The 11242-nt window shown below is 45.1% G+C and overlaps 1 protein-coding gene across 1 annotated transcript in view; it reads left to right on the top strand.

Annotated features, from left to right (window-relative positions):
* Positions 1 to 253: 253 nt before the first annotated feature.
* Positions 254 to 11242, top strand: part of rerea (arginine-glutamic acid dipeptide (RE) repeats a) — a 90780-nt gene continuing 79791 nt past the window's right edge. Inside the window, exon 1 of the mRNA XM_083975545.1 lies at positions 254 to 594. The gene's annotated coding sequence lies outside the window, so the exon portion shown is untranslated. The remainder of the gene's footprint in view (positions 595 to 11242) is intronic.

Below are 11242 nucleotides of genomic sequence, written 5' to 3'. Positions count from 1 at the left end.
CACTGGTTTCCTTACCCCCTCGAAATAACTATTACAGCGCTACAGTGTTATATAGCCTACTACTTTTCATGTGGACAGTATCATCGACAGCAACAACAACACGGCCAAAGGGACTAGGAGCAGTTTGGAGGAGGGAAGAGTTGGGGGGTGGTGGTGGTGGGGTTGGGGTAGGGGTGGGGGGGGGGAGCCGGGTTAGCTAACGCTGTTGTAGTAGTAGTGTTGCTGCTGCTGCTGCTGCTGCTGCTGGTGGAGGTGGAGGCGGCGGTGGTGGTGGTGGAGGTGCCTTTTCCTCGGCGGTTTCGGACGTGAAGAGTCTGTCAGTAAAGTGAAACCGTCTTTTGTTGAAGCAAGTGCTGTGCTCGCCCCCCCTCCCCGAGAAGAAACGAGGGGGTGAGAAAAAAAAAAGTGTCCGTGTTCTTCGCCTTCGCTTTGTCCCGGGACTTGGATTTTGGCCCGGCTCCGCTTTGCCTTTTCTTTGCTTTTCTTTTCTTTCTTTTTCGGAAGTTCGGTGGGTCATCTCGGGCAAGGCTCGCTCGTTTTCACAACTTGTTTGCAGGCAGGCTCCGGGACTCCAAGAAATCACCAGACTGGCGGGTGAGTAGTTGAATCCAAAAAAAAAAAAAAAAAAAAAAAGATTGCAGGATGGTTGTGGTTGGTGGAGGAGGGCGCAGACACGGGGGGGGAGAGAGAGCAACAACGTGTGGGTGATAAAGAAGCGGATTTTAAGCAATAGTGATGACTAATGCAGAGTAGCACTTAGATTTAAGCTTTAAAGTGGCTCGATTTTTGTTTATATCCGGAGGAGGAAACGCGTGTGACCTCAAGTCAAATGTGTGTGCGTGTGAGTGTGTGTGTTTCCTAAGTGTCGAAAGTTGGCTGCATTGTTGTTGTAAAACTTGTCTCTGCCTCTATCTCTCTGTGTAACTGTGTAACAGACCCTTAAGCAACCTCCATGACCTGGCCAGGTCTGTAGCAGGGGTTCAGCAGCTAATGGTTTTAGAGTGAGAGTAATAACAAAGAAGTAAACAAAGAGAGAGAAGAGCTTAAATGGCAACGTTGCTGCCCAGGAAACACTCACACACACACACTACACACTGCACACACCAGAGCTGTTAAACTACTTGCTCGTGTGTATTGGAGGAGTCAGTCAGTTTCGAGGAAAGAAGAAAAGTTGCCTTTTGACAGGGAGAAAATGTTGACATAAATCTTGAGTCAGTGACACATAAATTTGACGGCTGGGATTTCCCCCTGTTTCACTCAAAGGGTTGACTGTTGGATTTACAGCCTTTGCTCATGTCATAAATTGATTATTGGACTGTAATAATGGAAAGTATCTTTGTGGTATTGTGTTTTTTTTTTGGGGTTGTTTGAAAGAAGTACATGGAGATTGTGTGTGAACCGGTTGTAAACTGTTGAAGGACCACCGAATTAACTTGACACCCCCCCCTCACACACACACACACACACACACACACACACACACACACCCTCTGCACCCCAGAGGCTGTGAACTCTGGCCCAAGCACATGCAGCCCTCACGGTGGGGTGGGTGAGAGAGTGGGGGGTGGGGGTATTTGCCTGTAGTTGAAAAGAGCAGGGGGGTGCTGCTGTGGTGTGTGTGTGTGTGTGTGTGTTTTGGAGAGGGCAGCTTAGGATCTGAAAGCAGACTACAGTTATTTGTCTGAAAGGCAGCTTATCCAATGTTTTCCAGTTATAGTAAAAGAGGGAGGAGGGCTTGTTTACTTAAATCACTGTAACATTGGCCATAGTAAGTCTTCATGTGACTCCAGTCAGAAGTGGAATCCACAGGCACAGACACACAAAGAAAGCTTCAGCCCTGAAACAAGCTTCAAACTATGGACTGCTTTCAGTCTGTGCTTTATAAATATAAAAAACAGTCCCTGTCTGAAAATCCCTCCCCTACTGCTGAGTGTTTCACTGAGCTATTACATGGACTCAGATGTTGCATCACTAATTGTGAGGAGGTAATCTCCACCATGCCCATGCAGCTTCCTTTGGCAGTTTTTTTTGTCCCCTTGCTAGTTGAGAAGTGACCTCTAGCTTAATGATTCAGATGTGATTAATCCACTTGAGTGGGACGACACCGCATAGCCCTAATGTATGACACAAGCTCTGAAGATAATGGATGATTGTTGAAACAGAAAGGACATCTACTCCACATTAAAACCAGTTAGAACGGTTTTAAGGCTCAGTCGGTTTTAAATAACCACAGGAATGTGAATATGTGATATTGTATAAGTCACGAGGTGCAATCAGGGTTAAAGATTGAACAATGGTCGTCTTTCATGATGCTCCTGTCACTCTGAACAATGCCAAACTGTCAGTCAGCGCTCTCTGCTCTTCTTAAGTGTGGCTGATTTTGATTTCAGTAACATTAACAGATGGAGTGTAAAGATCTTACAGATGATCAGCCTCGCCTTACCTTTTACTGTTGATTTCCAGGCAATGTCATACAATTTTTTTTATTTTTGCCACCGCTGTTATAGAAATATGGCAACCCAGAGTGGGGTTAGAGGTCATATGTTGGTGATATTCTCTCACTGTGTCACTCTCTTGGAGGTGTCTTTTTGTTAAAGCCTACTGAATGTTTTTTTTTCTATTTCGTGGTCACTGAACTGGGCTTGGGTTAAATGGAGAAACGATAACCGGTAGTGAGACAGAAATCCTCACGGTTTGGCAGCTTCATACGGCTAACATGCGGTCACAATCTCAGTCGACACTTGTCATGTGGGAAAACTTGCATAACTTGTATTTCTGAGCACATTTATTTTAAATGCCCATCCTCCTTACTTCCCTGGAGGGTTAGGATATCAATTTAGTCTCACTACTTGTGGACTGAATGAAAAAGGAAGTGGTGGTCAGCCCTCTCTTTAATGGAGTTGCACGCAAGAGCTTGAGTTTGTCTGCAGCGTGGGATTTGTATGGGAAGAGCGCACTGCGTGTTTCACAGTAAGGCTGCTATCAGATCAGAATATAGCTGCCTAAATCTTAATTATGTACACACGGCCATACTCGCTGCTGGTATCGTTTCACATCATCTCTATTTGGAGTGCTCATACCAGTGTTTGTGGGGAAATTAAATCTGATGTGCAACTTGATCTGGGTCTGAGTCCGCAGTCTGTTGTTGATTCGTGTAAACCAAGGGGGGGGAAGCATAGCATGGTAGCGGTGTGAGTCACAAAACAGGAGTCTCACCGCTGACTAGGTACAGAGAGAGCTAGTAAACATTCAGCTCACATACTGGCGCATGTATGAGTGTCACCTCTGAGGAATCTGAGGGGCGATATCCGGATCAAAGGGGCTGTTTCTGACCGTACAGAGAGGGAGAGTGATGCCTCATAGAGTGAAGCTGTAACGGTTGTCTAGCTGCTCAGAGGCGGCTGAATGTTTGACAGGGCATTGGAAAAACGTTATTTAATCTGCTCGCATGATGGCCCTCACCGGGATTGCACCATGCTGTGTCCCCCCCCCCCCCCCAACCACCTTTTTTTCTCCCCCTCCCTGTGTCAGGATGATGGCAATTCCTGGCTGGGAGAAGAAGGAAAAAAAAAACAATGTCTCTGTGTTGTTGTTGGTGATAGAAAAAAAAACTGTCTCTGTGTTGTTTCTTAACAGTATGATGTAATGGATAGAGAATCAGAGGGATGAGTTGTAACTGATGCTGTGTTAGCGGGCTGCTCATTTTCTTTCTAATGAGTATGTCTGCTGGGGTCTTGATATCATTTCCATTTGACTATTAGCCCAAACGGCTCATCGAGGCGACCCGGGTGTTGTGATAATAAGCTACATGAATGAAAACAGATGTGACGCTTGACCCATTAAAACAAACTGTAAGATGGTGATCAGGTAAATGGATGTAGATTACCACTCTGGTAGTTTTTTTTTTGAAGCCATGATGTGAATGTGGCTTGACTGCACTGCATATATCGCAGCTGCTTAAAAGGTATTGCTTGCTGTTGCTGTTGCTGTTGCCCTCCCACTTTTGACCCCAACAATACAGAAATGCGAGAGCTGCCGTGTCATAAAGCCGGGCGGAAAATCAATGAGGAGTCATGGCTTCTATACCATTGTTGGTATCATTTCCACCCCCCCCAACACAAGAGCAGACTCATGGTTTTGTGCAGCGATGATGAATCTCCTCAGATCTTGTTGGTTTCTTTGGAGCCGTTTCATTTCTAAATGGAAACGAGGAGCGAGCCGGGGCATCGCTTGACCTATCGTCCTTGCAGATAGTGGCGTACCAGTGACTCATTTAGAATGCATTAACCACAGATTGACATGGTACACATGAAACAATCGTAGCGCTGCTAAGGAGGCAGTACCCTCTGGTGGGTGACTACTGAAACAGAGATGAAGGACTGGAGAGGTGCTTTGATTGTTCGCAGAAAATTCCTTCTGATTTGTTGTGTGCACAGAGGAAGAGGCCGATATCTTTAATTAACGCAAACCTCTGGAGCCGACGACAAGTGAGAAATTGGTATAATTGAAAATAGGTCCTATCTCCTGTTTACCCCCCCCCCCCACACTCTCTATGTCTGTACATCCTTAAAGCAGCTGAGCCCATCGGAGGGCACTTTCACACATGTTAAGTGGGGGGACATCTGGCCTCGTTAATTCAGTGCATGGTCATAAAGTGGAATGGCGATTCCCCACAGGGCCGCTTGCTCCGAACACCGTCAGATGGAGCCTGTGTGTCCTCAGTGCCCCCCCCCCCCCATCGTCCTCCCTGTTGACTGTCCCTCTGACACCAGCTCTGACACTTCAACAAGAACGTCCTCGCAGATCTCGGCTCGATGTTCAAACACAGGTGCAGATGTCCGGGGAGGATAGAAGTGGCAGTGACAGTACATAAATTGTCATCTGCTAGAATATATAACTGCGCTACCGTTAAGCTTTAATGTCTGGCTTTGACAAATAATTCACTTAGCACAACAAAGAAGACATGAGATGCTCTGTGGGATTTTTTTTTTTTAGCAATTTACTGCACCTAAACACTCAACCACCCCCACTGCGCATTGGATATCAGTGGCTGTGTTCATTAAGTGTGTGTGATATATGATGAGTGGGGTGTCAGTCTATATTCCAATATCTACCTCATGTCCCTGAATCCTCAGAAACGGTAGCAAGTGACAGCAGCAGCACAAAGCATTCATGTGGCGCATTCGTAGCCTATTTTAGCAAGTAAACATTTAATGTGTTTAAATGTATCACGTCCTTATTTATGCATAGAATCTGCTGTTAAGTCTGAATTATACATTAGCAAATGAATAATGCATCAGTGCCATTCCTTAATGATTACTTGCCAGGCAGCGAATGGTGATATTTGCTGATAAATTTACCCATTGATCTTGCTTGTGTTTAACCAGGCTTGTAGAAATGATGTCTGCTGCTGCTGCTGCTGCTGCTTATTTTCTGTGTAGGGAGGGTTGTTGTATTTCTTTTTTTTGGTCAAGGATGTAATCAGAAGCAAGCTAATTGTATGGATTTTTTTTTAACAAGATATCTTTTTTAAAAATGACGAGTGAGCTTGGGGAATTGAAGGAAAATGGTTTGAATGAGACTTTCCTGAGCACCCTACTCCGTATCTGTTAGATCTCACTTTTACTATTTTCTCTAATATCTCAGTCAGCGAGGTTGGTGTGTTTACATATTGTTCCCTTCATGGCTGCTCTTACGATGAGTGGTTTATCCCCAGACCTCGACAGATCAATGTCCAATTACAGTGTTGCCTTGTAGTCATTACACGACAGAGTATGTTTGTTTGAAGTACAGTGTCTAGACGATGTCTGTTGGGCTGGTAATTTAGCCCATACTTTGTGAAGGTTGTCTTTTGATACAGAGTCTTTATTGGCACTGCTCTTAACAGCTGCACCGAGCCAGATTATTGACACATTATCCGTATAATGCTCTGAGTCTAGCGTTTCCTAAGCCTTGAAGCAGAGCCCGTTACTGTGCAGATATATTGCTGTCAACACAATGAGAAAATATTGACTTGTTGTCACTCACTCATTTGATTAGTTGTGCGGGCGATTCTGCTTTTCATTTGTCACCGTGGCAACGTAAGTGGGAAAACACAGCAACAGCCTCTCTCCTTTTCTCTCCAGAAAATGAAGCAGTGGAGCATTGCGGACTATCACATCTGGAAAACCTCTGTCTAAGCAGGAATGAATGTCTTTATCACTCACGGTGTATCATTGGCACTTGTCAGCTCAGCGAGTATCCACCAAAAGCCAACATTTGACAGCTTTTCTCACTGCAGAATGTGCAGCTGCGTGGGAGTGATGTACTCCAACAACTCCACTTTGATTTTACAGCTCAGTTGAGTGAGATTCATCCGTATATTTACAGTGTTGGCGGGTTACTCCATTTTCTTTTGTCTGTGAGGAGAGCAGCTTAAAGCAGTCTGCTGCTGCTGCTGCTGTGTGTGTAAGCCAGGTCATAACGAGAGCACCTTACATTTAATCCAACAGGATTCATCAGTGGCCTTGTTCCTCCAAAAAATAATGAGGTAGACGGTAAGGGCTGCCCCAGGCTGCATGTAGGGAGATGATCTCTCTGAACCGGCAAATCATTCCTGTTTTTTATGCTAAAAAGACAGGCTAATGACTATTCTTGATGTGTGTCAGTGCTTTAAGTTAACTAGCGTTAATTCACAGAAAGATCTAATGGGTTTGATTGTCAAGCTGAGTCGAGGCAGTCGGTGAGAAGCTTGCGCTCGGGTTGGGGGTGGGGAGGGGGGGGAGTAATTGTTTTTGCTGGCGGTGGTTCTCACTGGAAGGGATGACTGCACAATCCAGATATGTAAACAAGAAGAAACTGAAAGGCAATATGTTGATACCTTGTCTGTTTCCTCTTGATCAACCTAGCTTTTTGAAATGCAATTTCTGAAGCTTTGCCCAAAAAAACCGCTCTTTGGATTCAGCTCGGCGGTAACGGTTTGCTTCACAAACCTGCGTCTGCTCAACTAAGCATTTCAAACATGTAAATCATATGTGGAAATTAGAGATCTTGAGGAAATCATTAACTGTGACGGCGCGCCGTAAAACAAAGAGAGGGGAGAGTTAAAGACAACAGATGCTCAAAGGGTTTGATTCTGCTTATTGGTGCATGACACTTATTTGTGCAGCGGAGGTTCACAAAGCTTTCACAGCACAGACAATGATGCCGTGTCTTGCCAGTGCCCTGCCAGTCATCTGCTCTCCAGAGGCATTTGCAGCATTCATTTAATGTTTATGCATTAATCCAAACCTCACATTTCTTTGCTTGCTCACGTCTGGTGTCATTTTTTTTTTTACACACTTTGAATCAGGTTGCTGGTTTGTCTGCACAAGACATCTTGTAATGTTTATCACGCTGTAGCAGAGTAGATTTCCACCTCTTATGTTTCCTGAAGAAACAAAGCTGCTCAGTCCTGCGCCAGTAAAAAAGAGGAAGCTCGCTATGATAAAGTGAGCTGCCTCTATTGGTCTGATAAAGATCAACTTAAGTCCCACCAGGAAGCAGTCCAGTTTGAAAACACACGGTTTTCGGGGGTTAGGGTTTGAGTCAGCGTCGGGGCAAGACTGGACATCTGTCTCCTAGTGATCTATAATGCCCACAATCCCTCCCACAGACTGTCGGCTTTGGCACTCAAGCAGTACACCGGTTGCTGTAGCACACCCAGCCACCCACAACAGTGACTTATCTCGCTAGCATAACAAACAGCAGGGCTAACAAAGAGGACAGAAAGCAATAGGACACACGGCAGCAGAGGACCTTAAGAGCCCCGTGCCATCATAACTCCACTTCAAAATGGAGGCCTTTGTTCTGAGATTGTTGGAGAGGACATCATAGCGAGGTAGCAGCACATCTTTTCATCCTCAAACACACTCACTCCCACTCACTCAGTCTGCTGTCGGTGAAGGAGATCCTCCGCCTGATAGGGCTTCAGAGAAAGGTATTCCTCTGGGACGGTTGTTGAGGGATTTCTACAGTTCTTCCATGCACTGATTAAAGGGACACTTGTAGATAATCCTTTTAAAAACCGGTCTTTGTTGTGGCAGTGGTGGATTGAGGCAGCAGGGGTAGAGGCGGGGGGTGCAGAAAAAGCCCCAGATTGGGATTTTAAATGGTTATCACCTTGGTATGATCCACCACTCTGCTAACATAAATATTTAATTACAGGGTGGCTGAAATAGAGCCGTTACAGACTGCTGGTGAGAAATGGAGCTTCTATTTAGAGCCCATACTGTTCCATAAAGTCATGGCATTGGTAGGCAGCCCAAGGTTATTAGTGTGGTATGAGAGCAGTGTGTGTTTGTGGTGTGTCTGTGGGCTGCTGAAGAGTTCTCACTCTTTTCTTGCTGCAGTGATATGAAGGAGAAAAATGCACTCAGTCTGTTATTGAGCATTCACTCATGAATCCTTGATGGATTACTGTGTGTGTGTGTGTGTGTGTGTGTGTGTGTGTGTGTGTGTGTGTGTGTGTGTGTGTGTGTGTGTGTGTGTGTGTGTGTGTGTGTGTGTGTGTGTGTGTGTGTGTGTGTGTGTGTGTGAGTGAGAGAAAGAGCGCCGCTGTGGCAGCAGCACTATAGTTAATGCATGGCAGCAGTGTTCAGGCGCACTTCACTTGAACTATTTCCACAAGCAAAACAGCTGTATGTTTTACCCTTTACTACCCTAAGCTTTGCTCTGTTTCATTCCACATGCTCCCTGTCCTCTGGGTTCTTGTTCAATGTCATTCATTTCATGCAAAATTGATCTCAAAGGCTAGCATCAATGCATGCTGCAATGAAGTTATCACAGTGTTGAGACAGATTCCCCGACATTGACTTCCCCTAACCTCACACTTTCACACTTGGGTGAATAGAACCGTTAAATTGATATCAGCCTAGCCTTTTCCGTTTTTTCTTTTTTTAGCTACATTTATGAAGTGAAGCCAGTATTAGGACTTGAAAGTTACTGCCACCTCATTTAAACACTGATCTGGGCTTTGCCTGATTTATCCTGTTTACTCATTACACGATAGCAGCGGTGAAAGCAATTACTTTCAGCTTTCAAGTACCTTGCTTTTGGTCACACTGCGGCTCTTATTCATTTCACTGGAGCTCCCAAGGCCCTGTGGCTTCCAATCAGTCCAGTGAGTGGCATGCGCTAACATCTTGCCTCTCTGTGTAGGAGATAGGTGGGTAAACACAGCAGAGTCCTTGAAGCACTTCCCATTCCTGCTATTGGATTACCAGCTGCCTTTCCGGCCCTCATCTGCACAGATGAGTGCCAAGATCAATGGAGCTCTTAGTGCAAAGCTAATTCGATCAGGACTGGCTTTGCTACTGCTGATCAGAGATTTTTTTTTTTTTTTTTTTTTTGACGTGAAACAAAAACTTAATCAAGTCAAGCCCATGTCCGATAGCTCTGTATTTTCAGCCGCTCCAACTCCCATAGACATCAATTAGGAGGCATTTCATATTCATTATTGAATTGTTGGGTTAGCCTGCTGAGAAGAGGTGTGGAGATGGAAGTAGTACGAACTGCTGTGTAAAGTGATCCGGCCAGTTTTTTTTGCTGAGTGAAGCAGGAATGCTGCCTTTTCTCCAGCAGAGCAACTGGCATCATAAATAAGCTAAGAGCATGTTTTTAGAGCGATGAGGTGTCTCCTGCTTTGACGTCGAGCAGAGAGAAAGGGTTGAAGGGCATATTGACCCACTTGTTCTGGAAAGCGAAAAGCAGACTCTTCAGTGCCCCTTGTTCCCCATTAATTATTGTTTGATGCTAATAAAGGAGGGGGTGAGGGGGGGGATGGGGCATGTTATGAAACATAATTATTCATTGCAGCATTCCCCCCCCAACAAGCCTTGTCTGCCTCCCCCCTCCCCTCCTCCCCTCCCCTTCTGCTTGCTGAAGAAGCTGCCAAGGCTGTCAATTGAGTACAGCAGGCATAGATGTCCCCTCAGCCTTTTAAGGAGGGGACAGGAGGGAGCAGGGTGAAGGGCGCCATTTGCCCGAGTGATATATGAGGAGAGACAGCAATATATGTAAGGAGCTGCTGAAAGAAAGATAGAAGGTCAAGGCACATTACACTCCAGCCATTTATTGGCTGAGCACATAGTCTGACCTGAACTGCAAATACAGTTGCTCAGCAGCGGCAGCGGCGGCGTTTTTTGTTTATATATGTATGTGTGTGCGTGTACGCGTGTGTGTCAATGGCCTACACATTTTAGATTGACACGTGTGTATACACGTAGATGAATGCAGCACTGTAGTCAATATGCTCCCAGTGACTTTTTATAAGCTTGCCGATGCAGTGGGAAGCTATTTTAACAAGCCCGTAGTGCCACAAACCTGCCCTCCTAGATTTCCACGGAGACTGCAATGGCAGAAGCACTAGAGGCTGATTTCCTATGCATGAGCACAGCATATGGTGTGCTTAAACACAACGAAAGCATGGGATTAGTTAAGAAATGTGTCTCATAACGCTAGGATAATTGAGTGCACTTTAAATAGTTACTAAAGCGCTATATATATTTATTTTTTTCTTCCTCTGTTGCTTTGTTAGATCTTAAGAAAACAAATGGCACAGGTAGTGTAGTCTGTGTTATAAGAGAGCGTGTCACTTGAATGAGCAGCGTTTCCATTGTCATTAATGGCTCGGTGATGAGAGCAGGAGTCGGTGCGACTGCCATGGTCAAAGCCTAACATTAACATTCCAAGAATATCTGAGGCTTATTCACAGCAACGCGGCGGCGCAGCCAGCTGCACTTCACCTTTTGGTTTTAAAGAAGACAACAGCGGGCAGAGAGTGTGTCTGAGCAGTGTTGTTTTGGCAGCATTAATGTGCCATTGTTATTGCACAGTGAAGGATGCAATGTGTAATCCAATATATTGCAGTTGTTAGGTATTTGGAAAGATGAGAAATATGCAGCTTGTGTTTGCTGGAGGCATAACACACACTATCAGTTAGGGATCAAGTCTCCATTTCACACATGAACAGGCAGAGTTAATCTGAGGATCACTACTGTACACTGTGTAATATCCAACCTCTCTTCTCGTATTTTTCCCAAAAGCCCATTGTTCTAGGCTCCTGCTGCTAAATGCTCGCCGTCCTTTTTCTAGCTCATGTGTATTTTTAGGGGTGAAGACTTAAGCATTCACTTGTGGCCGTGGTAGTAAACCATCCAGGTCTGACTCTTTCAGACTCTTTAAAATTAATTGTGTGTGTTTTTTCAGCCTACCTGTGTGTGTG

The sequence above is a fragment of the Trachurus trachurus genome (genome assembly GCF_905171665.1).
Source record: "Trachurus trachurus genome assembly, chromosome: 7".
In the NCBI taxonomy this organism is placed as follows: domain Eukaryota; kingdom Metazoa; phylum Chordata; class Actinopteri; order Carangiformes; family Carangidae; genus Trachurus; species Trachurus trachurus.
This window is presented reverse-complemented; position numbering and strand designations above follow the sequence as displayed.